We start from the raw sequence: 13158 nt of genomic DNA, 5'->3' as shown, positions 1-13158 counted from the left end.
GAGCAAACTCCCGGACTTGGTGATGGACAGGGAAGCCTGGCATGCTGCAGTCCATGGGGTTCACAAAGAGTCGGACATGACTGAAAACTGAACAAAGCAACAAATCAAAAAGGTCAGTAAACCTCCAGCATGTGAAACATGAAGAAACTCCACCAAGATACATCCTAATCAGGGGACAAAGAAAAAATCTTAAAGTAGTACACTGCAGAGGAACAAAGATAATTCAAAGAAGTCTCATTGAAAACATCGCAAGCAAGGACAGTGGAGTAATGTATTTTAAGTTGTGAAAAAAGCAAGTTGTGAATCTAGAATTCTATATCCAGTGAAACTATCTTTTAAAAATGAAGGTAAAATAAAGACCTTTTGGACATAGGAGCATTGAGGAGATCATCACTAGCAGATCTGCACCACAAGGAATGTTAAAAGAATTCTTTCAGGCAGAAGCAAAATGCTGCCAGACAGAAACCTGTATCTACGTAAAAAAATACAGACCACCAAAAACGGTCAAAACACTTTTCTTCCTTATTTTTAAATCTCTTTAAAAGACAATCATCAAAAAAGAAAACAAAAGACAATCATCTAAAAGACAATCATCAAAAAAAAAGACAATCATCTATTTAAAGCAGGAGTTCATAACATATTTATAATACAAGGGAGACAAACGACAAAACAGCAGAAAGGCCTAGAGAGGAACATGTTGCTACAAGGTTCTTATACTATAAATACTATGTTGATTAAAGACAGACTGTAATCATTTAAAGATGTACACTAGAAACCTTAAAATAACCACTAAACACACACACACACACACACACACACACACGGAAATAAGTATAAGCCAATGAAAGATAAAATATCATTATAAAAATAAAATCCAAAAGATAATATAAAAAGAGAAAGAACAAATGGCTAACTGGGAAAAGAATCTGAAATAGACACATGTAACTGAATCACTGTGCTACACACCTGAAACTAACACAACACTGTTAATCAACTATGAGTCAGTGAAAGTCGCTCAGTCCTGTCCGACTATGCGACCCCATGGACTCATCTGCCATGCTCCTCTGTCCATGGAATTCTCCATGCCAGAATACTGGAGTGGGAAGCCATTCCCTTCTCCAGGTGATTTTCCCTACCCAGGGATCGAACTCAGGTCTCCCGCATAGCAGGCAGATTCTTTACTGTCTGAGCCACCAGGGAAGCAATCAACTATATCCCAATATATTAAAAAAAGAAAAGAAAAATGAGACAAAAAAAATAGGAAGATGGTAGACTGAAACCTAACCATATTACATCACTAGTTACATTAACAAAATGACATTAATATTCTAGTTAAAAAGCAAAGATCAGTCAGATTGGATTAAAAAAAAATAAGACCAAGTTTAAATAAAAAGCCTAGATAGGTTAAAAGTAAATAACGGAAGACGTATCATGCTAACATTAATGAAAAAAAACAGAAGCAACTTAATAACACCAAAGTAGAATTCAGAGCAAAAAATATTATCAGGAATAAAGAGGGTCATTTCCTGACAACAAAGTGGTCAATTGTGACACAAAAGGAGTTCAAAAAAACGTTCACTGAAAGAAAAAGTTTTCCAAATTTAGAAGTTAGCCTTTGAATCGGTAATAGGTTTCTACGATGGCTCAGTGGTAAAGGATCAACCTGTAACACAGGAGATACAGGAGACTTGGGTTCAATCCCTGGGTTGGGAGGATTCCCTGGCCAAGTCAATGACAACCCACCAACATTCTTGCCTGGAAAATTCCATGGACAGAGGAGCCTGGCAGGCTACAGTCCACGGGGTTGAAAGAGTCGGACACAACGGAGCACACGAGCATTTTGAAAATACAGGGCAAAAACTGGTTTTGGCTTCAGGACCTTTCAGATACTGAATTTATAGTGTGAATTTTTAACATTTTAAGCACACTAAAGAGAACTTCTAAAAAGTATATTAGAAAGAACATCTTATATAAAGACATCTATGTCTATATGTGTATATATATATATATATCTTCATAAAAACACATCAAGCAGCTATGTTTAGTACTGTACAAAATTAGGTAGAGTCCTAGCCTTGATGACATAATATTGCCAACCTCTAAAAAGTACTTTACGAACTTTCAATTTCTTCCAAGTTCTAGACAAGCAGAGCAGGAACACTGTGCCTAATGTCAATGAAAATTTTGTTTATTTTCTTGATAAAGCACAGATGGATTGTCATTCCCTTCTCAAAAACCTCCAATGACTCCTCTACTGCATATGAAGACTGACATCTTCAGCCACAGGTAATCAAAGTCCTCCACAATCTGGCAGGGTCAGCCTATCTTCACAGGTTTGTCTCCCCAAGGCCCTTCCTTCACTAGCATATTCATTCTTCTATTTAAGCGGTTCCATCCTCCATCTCCATCTGCCAAAGCCCCACACATCATTTAACGACGAGATTCCCAGTGTGGTCTGGGTAAATCAATCCTTTCCTATTTAATCTCATTTCTGAGCTCATTCCTTTCCACATTTATGTTAGCAATCCTAAAAATGATTTTTGAAATCCACTATTTGTATTTGTCAGTCTTCCCCAGAACACTATGAATTCCCAAAAAGCAAAAATCATATCTTACTCCTGTGATTTCCAGAGGGTCACAATGCCTTACAACAGGTCCTAAACATGTCATAAATTACTATGTTAAGATACTAGCAAGGCAAGAATTGACATGTTGAATAACAAAATCAAGTTTATAAAAAACTCAATATTCTTGAAACCCAACGAAAAAACAACCCAATTAAAAAATGGCCAAAGATATTGACACTTCATTAACAAAGATATACAGATGGCAAATAGGCACATGAAAAGATGTTCCACATCTTATGTCATCAGGAAAATGCATATTCACACAATGATGTACCACTACATACTTAGCAGAATGACCAAAATCACTGACAACAATCAAACACTGGTGGGAATGTAGAGTAACAGGAATTCTCATTCACTGATGCTGGGAGTGCAAACTGGTCCAATGCCACTTTGGAAGACAACTGGGCAGTTTCTTACAAAACTAAACATATTTTTACCCTAAGATCCAGCAATCATGCTCCCTGGTATTTACCCAAAGGAGTTAGGTAAAACTTATATAAAACACAAAAACCTGCACACGGATATTTTTATTAATAATTGCCAAAACCTGGAAATAATCAAAATGTACTTTAGTAGGTGAATGGATAAATAGTGGTACATCCAAACAATGGAATATTATGCAGTGCTGAAAAGAAAATGAGTTATCAAGCAAAGAAAAAGACTTGGAAAAAGCTTAAATTCTAATTATAAAGTGAAGAAAGTCAATCTGAAGCCTGATTCCAATTATAGGACAATTGTGAAAAAGGTAAAACTATGAGACAAAAAGATCAGTGGTTGCCAGGGGTTAACAGAGACTGAGGGAAATACAGGGGAGCACAGAGGATTTCTAGGGCGGTGAAAACTACCCTGAATGATGAACTACTATAATGGTAGATACATGCCATTATACATTTCCAAATCCAGACAATTTATACCAACAAGGGTGAAGAGTAAGGTAAACTAGGGACTTTGGGTAATGATGTGTTAATACAGGTTCATCAATTGTAACAAATGTTCCAGTCTCCTAAGGGATCCTGATAATGGGGAAATTTATGCATGAACTGGAGCAGGGAAAGCAAATACTGGAAATCTCTGTGCCTTCCACTTAAAACTGCTTTAAAAAACAAAGTGTATTAAAAAGAAGAAACTCAATATTGGATCTAACTTACTTTTAAGTAAATATACATTGTTTCAATATTAAGAAGCAAAGCAAACTCTGCAAAGGTACTGGGAAAGATACTGACACAATACCAAAAATCAGCTGTGTGAAATACACTCATCCTAGAAAGCTCCTGAACTCCACCACAGAAAATAAAACTCTAAACTAGTTGTTCAATAACTGTATTGCAGCATATACTGAGCAAACATTTCTACAAAACATTCTGCATGCATTTTTACTTTTTAAAAAAGACTAAAAATTATGATATAAATGTAAACTATCCATGGACCCAGAAACTTCCAGTCTTTTAGTAGTTGTTCTTTCAAACTTAAAACAATTATCAAACATCAGCTACTTTTAAAATATTGCGTTGGGGAGGCAATACAAAGGCACAAAGATGACCTACTTCCTGACCTCAAGGAGTTTACATTCTAGGAGATACATAATAAACCAAGAAAATAAATGCTGCAGTAAAGGTATATACTCTGTGAGATCCCAGGAAAGAAGTGGGATACACAGAAATTAAAGTATATAGAAAAGACGGCATTTAAGCTAAGGAGGATCTGAAAGCTGAAAATGGCCCTATTGCCAATGCAGGAGACATAAGACATAACTCCTGGTTCGATGCCCGGGTTAGGAAGAGCCCCTGGAGGAGGAAATGGTAATCCACTCCAGTATTCTGTCCTGGAGAGTCCCATGGACAGAGGAACCTGGCAGGTCCCAGTCTATGGGGTCACAAAGAGTCGGACACGGGCTGAAGTGACTGAGCACACATGCAACTTTGAAAAGGCAGAGATGGCACTCCAGGCTGAAGGACAGGGGCAAAGGAACATCAAAGCACATCTTCAAGAAAACGGGCCCAGGACTGGGGATGATTCTGGAATAGCTGAAGCATACATCTGTGAAGAGTTGAGGGTGGACAGTAGACAAGATTTATTGTTGAGACCGATGACCTCAGCAAGGGAAACGAAACTCTATTCTGAAGAAAAAAGTGAAAAATCTCCGGAAATTTTTTAAAGTTAGGAAAGAAACAAGTTTTTATTCCTTAAAATTAAAAATAAATATATGTCCATCCCAAAACTGCTGTATAACAATCTTTGAAACTTTAAATATAATTATTATTGCTGTTTGCGATTGGTGACATTTTGGAACTAGGTTATTGAAAAATCAGAATCAAAAACTACAGCACGGGGAGAATGCAGGCTTCCCATTGCGCTTTAACACACGAGCATCCCTCAAGACATTAACTTGAGCTGGGCTTGTCATCCATAGTCAAATCCTCCAAAATCAGTAAATCGATCCTAATTTCTTCTCTCCTCCCAGACTCAATCAATGAAAGAGCACTAAAACAAAGTTCTTAAAATCTACTGTCTCTTTAATTTTAAGGATAAACTGAAGTAAGTTTTCCAAGAGACCTGTATTTTATTCTAAAGGACCCAGATTCTTATCAATTACGTTCTCAAACTGCCTATCTGAAAAAACATAATGACGGCTAGTTTGAACCTCGCGGGCTTATGAGAACAAATTAACCTCCCCACGTCCCCCCAAAACAGTCAACGAGTAACAAAAGTCATCGTCCTCAAGTTTCCAGGTGGCACAAGGCAAAGCAAATTAATAGCCACTCCAAGATGTACAGTTATTTTAAACCCCCTTTATCGGACCCATTCACTGCACTTTTCAAATCACCGGTCAAACTTCTCCGCCCGAGACTCATCATAGCCATGCCCGGCAGCATGCGGAGCACCCATCAACGGAACAGAGATCCAAAGTACCAGCAGGATGCCCAGGGGAGAAGCTCGCCAAGGTCTCAACCGCATCGGAAAACCGTGGGGAAGAGGCGCCGCGGTCCAGGCCCGCCCGGACAGAGTGAGGACCGAGCTGCCGGCGCGTTAGGCGCGGGGATTGGACCCCGAGGCGCCTCTCCGCCGCCATGTGCCGCCGCTCGGCAGAGAAGGAGGTTATATAACAAACTCCCGGAGCTCTAGAGCGTGCCGCACCCGCCAACGCCCGCCTTCGTTCCCTCGCGCCGGCTCCGCGAGCCCGGCCGCCGCTGCGCGCTGAACGGCCATAAGCATGGCCTAGGCCCGGCGCGAGGAGGGCCCGGCGGGCCAGGCGCGGCGGGAGATGCCGGGCCGCGGCTCCCGGCCCAGGCCGCGCCGACCCACCCTCCGCCGCCCCGGCCCAACCCCCTGCTTCCCTTCCCCCTACCAGAGAAGGGCGGGTGACCGAGCCGCCGCGGCCGCAGAGTCCAGTGGGGCGCGCGAGGCGAGGTGCGAGCTCCTCCCGCGCGAGTCCGTCACAGCATCTCCCGGGAGACACGGCCGCCACGGGCAGGGCGCGCTCACCTCCGCCCCGGGGAAGCCGCTTGCCTCTTCGCGGGCCTCCGCCTGCGACCGCCCCGGCCAGCTCAGATCCACACACCCCCCACCCCGCGAGCGCCTTCGCCGGCTGCAGACCGGCCGACCGCTCAGCGCGTAAAACGCAGCCACTGCCTGCGCCGCGGTTCCGGGTCCTTCCCCACGCGACTCTGCTTCTGCCTCCTCCGCTCCGGCAGCGCAGGCCCGGCTTTGCGCATTACCCCCGGCAGACACACGGAGTCCCACTCACCGGGGAGGGGAGGGGAGGGGCAGGGAAGGGCGGGGAGGTGGGAGACAGGAGATCGCGGCGGGGAGACCTGAGTTCTCGCGAGGGTTCCGGCCTCGGGCGCCTACTCTGCGGGAATTTCAAACTCTCGGCGAAAGAACGTAGAGGGAGGGAAAGGGAGGAAAGGAAGCAGGGTCTGGAAGGGCCGGGTATTTACATAAAACAGGAGCTCCCCGCCTCCAAAGAGCTAAAGGGAACAAAGACTACGAGTCCCATAATGCCTTGCGCGTTAAGCCTCTTTGGCCGCCCAGCCCTTGAGCCCAGGGCGGACTTGGGAGTGGTAGTCTGTACCCGAGGTAGGGCCCGCCTCACGATCCCTCCCAGAGTCTTCTGTGGCGGGCGAGTCGCCACGTTATCTTCTGGCTCCGCTTGCTGGCGGCCGAATGATAATCTTTGCCCTCGGTGTTTTTCATTCTCCCTGCTCCGACTTTCTGTGCCGAAAGCCCCCAAACTTTGGGGGAAAGCTTCTTCCCCCACCCCTTCTATATTTTTTAATATGCCGGCGTGCTTTCGTGGCCAGAGGTGCTCACGAGATCTAGTGTAATCTTCTAAATCAAAAATTTACCCCAAATCAGTGTTGCATATTTGGTCACCCTGGGGTTTCATTGTGGAATTTCTTTTATTTATGGTTAATATCTTTGAAGTTGACGGGCTTCCCTGGTGTCTCAGTGGCAAAGAATCCGCCTGCAATGCAGGAGGGACGGGTTGGATCCCTGAGTTGGGAAGATCCCCTGGAGAAGGAAACGACAACCTCCTCCTGTATTCTTGCCTGGGAAATCCCATGGACAGTAACTACATGGTGGGCTACAGTCTATGGGGGTTGCAGAAGAGTTGGACACGACTTAGTGACTAAGCACACAGGATCTTTGACGTTAATCCCAGCACCACACACTTTTCAAACAAACATGTGGAATATAACCATAATGAAAGTGAAAATAATAATAAATAAGAAAAATAATAAAACGGGAGATAGGGGTAGGATTCTAGCAAGCCACTTTTGTTTTAATCAGGAAAGTTTATCCTTTTCTGTTATCCTTTCCCATATGATTTTTGTCAAAGTTTGTCTTTTAGAAATGTAATATTCTTTTTTCCCCACATTTTTTTCTCTTTATTGACAGCGATCTCTAAAAGTAACAGGCGTGTGTGCTAAGTAAGTCGCTTCAGTCGTGTCCGACTCTGTGCGACCCTATAAACTGCAGCCGGCCAGGCAGGAGTGTGTTGCTGTGCCCTCCTCCAGGGGATCTTCCCCACCCAGGGATGGAACCCAGGTCTCCAGCATTACAGGCGGATTCTTTATCCACTGGATCCTCAGAAACATAGTGGTTTACAAAAGGCACTGGCTAAGTTGTGGCAGAGAAAAAGTTAAAGAGGTTTTTGATTGTTTGTCTTAACTATTTTAAATAGACTTCTTCAAACAGAAACTGCTCTGCAGTCAGCTGTGCGAATTCATGTCCTTGCCTTGCTCTCCATTTTATACTTCCTTTCCTTGGCACCATTTTATCCTCAATTCATAGGTGTACTTCTCTATAATCTGAAGAGGTAGATTCTCAACTCCAGAATGCTGGTAGAGCAAGGATGACTTAGAGGTTCAATGGATTCCTTAGACAAGCATTTTATTACCAGTTGTAAAATTCAAAATCATCATAACTTATCCAAACTGAGTTTCTAAAACTATCCTTCAGATTTCAATCTTTCTTTCCATAATTACTGACAGAATGCTGGCATGGTTTCTGTACAGTTGTGTGTAATCTGGACCAATCCTACCTGTCCTGTTTTATTTCCCTGCATAGTTCCTGAGAATCTTTTCTTCACTTCCCTGCAAACATGTTTCTGCTTCTCAATATCTTCCACTGAAAATGGTCCAGCTAAGACTCTTTTCTCACAAAATCTTCCCAACTTCAGCCCATATTAATCACTAAAAACTTGTGCTGAAAATATGCTGTGTGTATTATTTTATATGTTTCCCCTTTTGTCTCTGACTCCATCCATCCACCCAATGCCCCCATCTCTTAGCTACACTGAAAACAGACTGGATCTTATACTTTTTTCAAATGCTTCCCTCATAACTATTAGCTTTTTTATTTCAATTGCTTTGTAAACTGAATTTCTACTTTAAAGGTCTCATTCATTCATCTTTTTTCGGTCATTTAATCATATGCCAAGGACTTCCCTGGAGGCCCAGTGATTAAGACTTCACACTTTCAGTGCAGGGGGCAGGGGTTCAATCCCTGGTCATGGAGCTAAAATCCCACACGCCCTGAGCCTCAACCAAAAAGTTAAAGGAAAAAGCACATGCCAAATTGTTTTAGTTTCAAAAGATGCTAATAAGTATTAAAATATAAACAAAAACCTGGGTTTGGTAGTCAGATGAGGAAAAGATAGAATTAAATTAAACATTTCTTTTACATAATACCTCACTGCCTTTAATATGTTCAGCATTTCCCAAAGTTACTTGACTGTGGCATGAATCCATCTATACTTGTGGAACATTTTGTCTCATCAGTGTTCCACAGAATGGACTGGTAAACACGGCTTCCAAGCTTCCTCTTACTGGAGGAAGCACTGTGTAGTGGAAAGAACATGGTTATTTGAAACCAGACAAACTCAAGTTTTAATCCATTTCACTACTTTCTTGAAACATGACTTTAATGGAATTGCTTCACTCTCTCGGCCTGTTTTCTCGCCTGAAAGGAAAGGCTGTTACTTATTTTCCTTTCAGAGCTGTTGCAAAGATTAGAGGGAAGTATGTGCCCCACTCAAAACTTCATTCCCTTTCTATCTATATGATCAGTTGTTAGTTATTTTGGTAAAAGTCTTAGAAAATGGTAATAACTAGTGTGGACGCTTCCATTTGGAATGTTTTATTCAAGAGCTATTTCACTACGAATCCAGCACCCTGGTAGGAACAGACAGCCATCTGATCTCAGAGAACTTAGAACCTCATTGAAGTGCTCTGAATTAGAACTCGTTTGTTTTGCAAAGTAATAGGGAAAAAAAACATGATATTTTAGCAGCAACAACAAAACGGAGCTTGTCTGTCTCAGACAGTGGCAATGCCTCTGTCCTGATAGCTATGTTTTCATCATTTTTGTGGAGATTGTTGGTTATAGCAAGCAGTACTGGTTCCAAATAGGAAAGGGAGTACGTCAAGGCTGTATATTGTCACCCTGCTTATTTAACTTACATGCAGAGTACATCATGAGAAACGCTGGACTGGAAGAAACACAAGCGGGAATCAAGATTGCCGGGAGAAGTATCAATAACCTCAGATATGCAGATGGCACCACCCTTATGGCAGAAAGGGGAGAGGAACTAAAAAGCCTCTTGATGAAAGTGAAAGTGGAGAGTGAAAAAGTTGGCTTAAAGCTCAACATTCAGAAAACGAAGATCATGGCATCCGGTCCCATTACTTCATGGGAAATAGATGGGGAAACAGTGTCAGACTTTATTTCTGGGGGCTCCAAAATCACTGCAGATGGTGATTGCAGCCATGAAATTAAAAGACGCTTACTCCTTGGAAGGAAAGTTATGACCAACCTAGATAGCATATTCAAAAGCAGAGACATTACTTTGCCAACAAAGGTCCGTCTAGTCAAGGCTATGGTTTTTCCAGTGGTCATGTATGGATGTGAGAATTGGACTGTGAAGAAGGCTGAGCGCCGAAGAATTGATGCTTTTGAACTGTGGTGTTGGAGAAGACTCTTGAGAGTCCCTTGGACTGCAAGGAGATCCAACCAGTCCATTCTGAAGGAGGTCAGCCCTGGGATTTCTTTGGAAGGAATGATGCTAAAGCTAAAACTCCAGTACTTTGGCCACCTCATGCGAAGAGTTAACTCATTGGAAAAGACTCTGATGCTTGGAGGGTTTGGGGGCAGGAGCAGAAGGGGACGACAGAGGATGAGATGGCATCCTGGATGGCATCACCGACTCGATGGACGTGAGTCTGAGTGAACTCCGGAAGTTGGTGATGGACAGGGAGGCCTGGTGTGCTGCGATTCATGGGGTCGCAAAGAGTCAGACACGACTGAGCAACTGAACTGAACTGAACCCCAACCTTGATTTTTCCAATTGACAATAGTATTGGTGATGAAGAGTCACATTTTTCCTATTTCCTACTATATTTACAGTGATGGAATAGTGACCAGCATCTAAATAAATGCAAAAATAATTATTTAGTGAATGACTATATATTTATTGATTTCACCATTCCAAAAGCAAAATACATACAATATTTTGATCAAAAAGGACCCTACAGATTTTCTAGGTTAAACATCTTGTTCTAAGGAAGGGGGAAACAGATTTGTCAAATGATTTTGGGATGGATTTTGTTTTGTTTAAAAAAGTAGACATCGAATCAAATCTATAGTTGTAAAGAAAAGCAATGTAAATATTTTCTTTCTTTAAAATATAGCCTTTGTGCACTTGAAAAAAATTGTTTTTCATGAATGGTACCCCCCAAAAGTCATAGATTTTCTTCCAATGAACACTAGTAATATTTGCATAAACATGGTACTGAAATTTAATTTCTTCTTAAAAATTGTTTCCCTTTCTACCTCTCCCTTTCTTTTAAAGCTACTTTAAATTCTGTATGTTTTAATTAAAGCTATCATGGTTATGGTTTCTCTGTTTCTTAACCCCAAAGACCGCTATTCGTGATGGATCCTGAAATTCTGCTGGGTGAGCTACAGGTTGTGTGCTTACAAATCACTGCATTTTTCATTTTCAATCTTTGATTCCTCAAGACTCATGCTTGCCTTTGAGCATTGTTATACCAAATTATAGGGGGCACAAAGTAATTTTTATGCTTCTTTTAGTCAACGGTGTTGTAAGTATTGCTCATGAGTCACAAATTTTCCACTTGCCTGAAGCTTCCTGCCTCTAAGGAAGCCGTGTTAAAAGTTGACTCTGCGGTGTTGGAAAAGTGATGGAAATGCAAACAGTCAAGTCTGATACCCTACTGAGGGAATAGGTCACCCATTTTAATGCATGTTTTGTGCCTCTTTTATAGGTGGATTCTCAGCCGTATCTTTTCTTGTAAGTTTATTTTAATCCCATTGAATTTGCATGTGCTATGTTAACTGTGATGTTTACATGGTGCTGGGTAAGTTTTCAAGGCATTTTAAATTTTTAGTTGAAACCATATCTCTACATGGTTTAAATGATAAACTATGGGGATTTTTTCCCCCTTTTTCCTTTTCTATCTTTACTCCTTCTTGGGTCCTCTGTATGGCATTTTAATAAATTTTAGTAGACTTGTTGGATTTTATTAAAGAAAAGCATAGGTGACATGGTATTCATTTTTCACCGTGAAATGCCTGAAAACTAAAACAAGATGTCAACTGGGATGCCCTAAGAGGAAAATCAGCAGTGGAATGCCCGGAATAAAGTTCAGCATGCCCAAGAGCATTCTTCTCCAAATAAGTTTGCAAATAAGTTTAGCGACTAAGTTTGACTGTCAAAGATCTGTAGGATTTAGGAGTGAATTATTTATTAGCAGACCACATAATTCTTATTTAGCGAAGAAAACAATATAGAACTTTAATGAAACCAAAATTGCATCTTTAAGAATCCAAATTGTATTTCTCAAGTGGTATTTTTCAGAATAGTTTTATTTTATTTCAGTTCCCCATCATGTCTTCATGTATTTGTTCATCCATCAAATACTTATCGAATGCTTTGGGCTAGTCTTTACTTAAGGCACTGGGAATAGAGATCTTGGTAAGACCATTATCTGTGTCTCAGCAATGAAATCAGGACAACATATTTAAATGGCAAATTACTCTTTGTTTGAAGTATTTTTTATTAAAAATCCTTTAAAATCAAAGAGAACTACAACCCTTTCTTTTTTTTGGCCGACCATGCAGTGCAGCATGCAGGATCTTAGTTCCCCAACCAGGGATCCAACCCTCACCCCCTACAGTGGAAGCAGAGATTCTTAACTCTGGATCCCCAAGGAAGTCCCTAACTCTTTTTGATGCATCTTATTGATAATTATGATGAATGCTCAGTTCAGCATACTAGTCTGTCATAGGAATATTCTAGTTTCATATTCTGGTTTTGGTCAAGCAGATATTCACTAGAATTGGTTGGGTCACAGACTTATTTCCTGGAGTTGGATGAAAGACACTTTGAAAGAAGGCCTGGTTAAAAAAAAAAAAATCCTCCTGTCAATGCAGGAAATGTAGGTTCAACCCGCATTTCTTCTGGGTCAGGAAGATCCCCTGGAGGAGGAAATGGCAACCCACTCCAGTATTCTTCCCTGGAAAGTTGCATGGACAGAGGAGCCTGGAAGGCTACCGTCCATAGGGTCTCAAAGATTTGGACATGACTAAGCAGCCTGCATGACATGGGTTACATTTGGAGTGTTTTTGAATGACCCCTCTATAATCTCTCAGATTTCTTTTGTTCTTCTGATTCTGCATTCTCTTATTTTAAAGAGTCTAAATTTAAAGTTAGGTAACTACTCTTCATTACCTTTGTCACAGATTGTGGACATGAAAGTTTAGTACAGTCGGTAAATTTCAGATATTAATTATAATACAGTGAGTGCTTTGGTTAAGAGTGAATGACGAGGCACAACCTCATTACCTATGTTCCCCCAGCACTTAATGCTTCTGTATTGTAAGGAGGTTTTTAGAGTCTTTTCGGTGATTAGTGCAGCAATCAATTATGTAATCTTTTAATTCTATCTCAGACACACATACATCACCTCATCAACGGACCAGCTTTTGGAAAAATAGACACTTG

The 13158-nt window shown here is 41.4% G+C and overlaps 1 protein-coding gene across 6 annotated transcripts in view; it reads right to left on the bottom strand.

Annotated features, from left to right (window-relative positions):
- AHCTF1 (AT-hook containing transcription factor 1) overlaps positions 1–6505 on the bottom strand; it is a 95366-nt gene extending 88861 nt beyond the window's left edge. For 2 of the 6 annotated variants that reach the window (XR_009729904.1, XM_061382435.1), the window contains exon 1: positions 5541–5888. The gene's annotated coding sequence lies outside the window, so the exon portion shown is untranslated. Of the gene's footprint in view, positions 1–5540; positions 5889–5976; positions 6062–6442 lie in introns of those variants that run through there. The other 4 variants (XM_061382436.1, XM_061382432.1, XM_061382433.1 and 1 more) reach the window with 4 other exon arrangements.
- Between the last annotated feature and the right edge of the window lie 6653 nt (positions 6506–13158).

Source organism: Bos javanicus, chromosome 16 (assembly GCF_032452875.1).
Source record: "Bos javanicus breed banteng chromosome 16, ARS-OSU_banteng_1.0, whole genome shotgun sequence".
Lineage (NCBI taxonomy): Eukaryota > Metazoa > Chordata > Mammalia > Artiodactyla > Bovidae > Bos > Bos javanicus.
Note: the sequence above shows the minus strand (reverse complement) of the source record. Positions and strands in the feature narration are given on the sequence as shown.